Raw genomic sequence first — 3024 nt, 5'->3', positions numbered from 1 at the left:
GATGATACTAAAATTGAAATGGTAGTAGGATCAAAACCAAAACAAAGTAGTCTAGAGGACTAGATGAAACAATGTATCACCTAAAGGAGAGCACAGCTAGTCTTTTGTGGCTGTAGAAGGTTGAACGATAGCCTAATAAGGTGTGTCTAATGTTGAATGAGCTGCACTATTGCAAACACAAGTTATATGATGCTAAAGAAGAGGTTGGATAAAAACTATAAATGTAGATGTCAAGAGGCTCTAGAACAAGTTGTTAGCAAAAATGGAGGTAGTAGAAGGAGACAACTGTGGATAAGGTGAAAGCCTACCTCCTCATCCATGTCGATGCTCCTACTGTTACTACTAAGCATGTCTTCCTCCATAATCATCAAGTTCAGGACGATCCTATGACTTTCTAATATTCTAAGAATTTTTGGCTCCTGGATAGAGGTGCTTTGAGTCATATGGCTTTCTAGTCTAGTTGGCTCCAAGATCTTCATTCTCATGAGGGTTCTATCATCATAGGCAACATTGCGTCTATGCTTATTAATGGCGCTAGCACAATATTATTCATTACCAACCTCCATATTTTACCTCCATAGTAGAAGTCTTGCATGTTTTGAACTTGGGCTTCCATCTCCTCTCAATTTACTATCTTACACAAGTTAGTACCCACTTTATCTTCATGAAGCAAGCCATCTTTGTAGAGATGCCATGTCAAGAGCCCTCCTTTAAACAAGTTGTCACGAGTGTGGGCTCCTCTTTGGCATCTCCCATGTGCCTCACTCAATCCATCATGCTACAATCCCATCCAATAGGTTTCATTCCATTTCCCACCATCTCTTCTAGTGGTTCCACGATTAAAGGGAAATAATAATGTTAACAATGCGGCTATGGATTCCCAACTCTTCTATCAGTTTCATAAGGGAGTTCCAAGATTGTGAGGAGCCTTTTTAGGGCTTTCCATTATCACATGTCCTTTATCTCATGCAACAGCTACTTATGCTCTTCTCCAAGTCACCCTTGTTGCTAGCATGCCCATCTTATGGCCTTTGGTCCTCAATGTTCATCTTTGACAAGAGTCCATTTGGATGCCTTCAATATCTCCTCACTATCATCATCTAATCAAACCCATGATTTGGCTCATCCATTCTAACTGTAAATCTTCAATATGATCCTTTCAAGGCCTCTCCACCCCCATTAGCATGTTCAATATGGTTCATCCATTCTAACTGGAAATATTTAATATGATCCTTTCAAGGCCTCTCCACCCCCATTGGCATGTTCTTACCACCCATTTCATTGAGTTCTCATCTATAGTAGGAGTCATGCTACTCAACTAATATTCATTATTGATGGACTATGTCGACATTAACATGCTATATTCGATGGGATTTCTACTTCTTTGGTCATGAGCCACATCCATCTAACCTAAGAGAGGATGTTAGCAAAAGTGCTTCTACATCTCCCCCTCTATTCATCTCTTGCTCATGAGTCACAATATGACAAACCCCAGTTCCAGAGGTTTAATGCTATCTGTGTTTGTGAGCATTTTTGTGTTGCAATAGCCTTCATCATAGGCACATCACATGGAGATTAAAGTTTCTCTATACTTTTCATGGCAATCCTAGCCTTCTCTAACATGGTTTACAACCTTCGTGGCTTCCTTCTATGGTAGGAAACATCATTTCTTCTATTTATCATGGACACTAAGCAAACAAATAGGTAGCCACTTATAGACCAATTGGATAACATTTAGTTCCTTCGAAGTCCACTATTCTTCTAGATTGAGTTTGATCATTCAATCTACTCCTCCCTACTTGTAGGGTCTACCTTTCACTCCTCTTTTCATTGAAATTAGTTTCTACCATCCTAGTATAATAGTCACATCATTCTAGCCACCATCAATTGTCTCTCCTCTCTCCTCAATCAATTTGTCCATCTCCTAGATCTCACATATCAATGCCCTCAAATGTGCCAAAGGACACATGCAAGGGATGTTATAGCAACATTATTTCATGTCGGTTTCATTAAAAAAGTTTTTTGTTTCCTTCATCTTTTGTGGTTTCTTCTCTCTCTCTCTCCACATCTTTCGCACCTTGCCATCAATAAGATTTAAAAATTTCACCTAACCACCTCGATATTCCTTTATACACCTTCAAATTCTATCCTTGCATAAGAAAAACTAGATTGCATTTTGTTATGATTGAACTTGTTGATATATCCATTAGCTTCTTAAAAGGCTCAATGCCTCCCTAATGACAATAAATGGTTCTACACAAATGTTGGGAAGCAAGAAAAGCCCAAAAAAGCTAAGAATTTCTGAACACCTCACAAGATAAGTTCATAGTACCAAATGAGATATATTTTTTTTTTCCTAATGTGAAATATCAACAAGAGACAAGATCTATCATTCTATATCTTTCTTCTCTAAGACTTTGCATGCAAGCCCATTCTTAAAATATGACATTTATGGTTGAGAAGAAAGTGCAATTCAACATGATTGGGAAACACTAACTTCAAATTGTTTTCTTTGCCAAAAACATTAGAGTAAACTTGAGTAAAGCAATTTCTTAAATTTAACATTCATCCTTCCTATTTTTGAAACCACCCTTAATGTGCACTTGCAAATCTAAATGCATTATCCAATGCCAATGCTTATTTACAAGGCATTGAGAGCTTTGTTTAAAACTCTACAAAGTTGTTTGTGTGGATAGCTTACACATCTCATCATAGTTAAAGCAACATTAAAGCTAATGCCTCCTTTGAGGCTTTGTTTCACATCAATTGATTTCATTTGCTTAAAACCTTGCAATATCTTTTGAAAAAGTGATTCTCAAGTTTGTGTATTGTTATTCTCAAACTAGTCCTTAAGAAACCCCAAATCTAAATCACTGGTCCCATGTCAATATCCATGGTGGAATGATTCCTTTAGTTCTACAATTTATAGACTTGCTGCATAGTGTTGGCATTATAAAATTTAAATTTCTAGTTCACCTTCAAATATAGGCATCAACATGGAATATTGTGCAATTAAGAGCATTG

Source organism: Lygodium microphyllum, chromosome 4 (genome assembly GCF_053477565.2).
Source record: "Lygodium microphyllum isolate KBCC chromosome 4, Lygodium_microphyllum_v1.1.10, whole genome shotgun sequence".
Taxonomy (NCBI): domain Eukaryota; kingdom Viridiplantae; phylum Streptophyta; class Polypodiopsida; order Schizaeales; family Lygodiaceae; genus Lygodium; species Lygodium microphyllum.
This window is presented reverse-complemented; position numbering follows the sequence as displayed.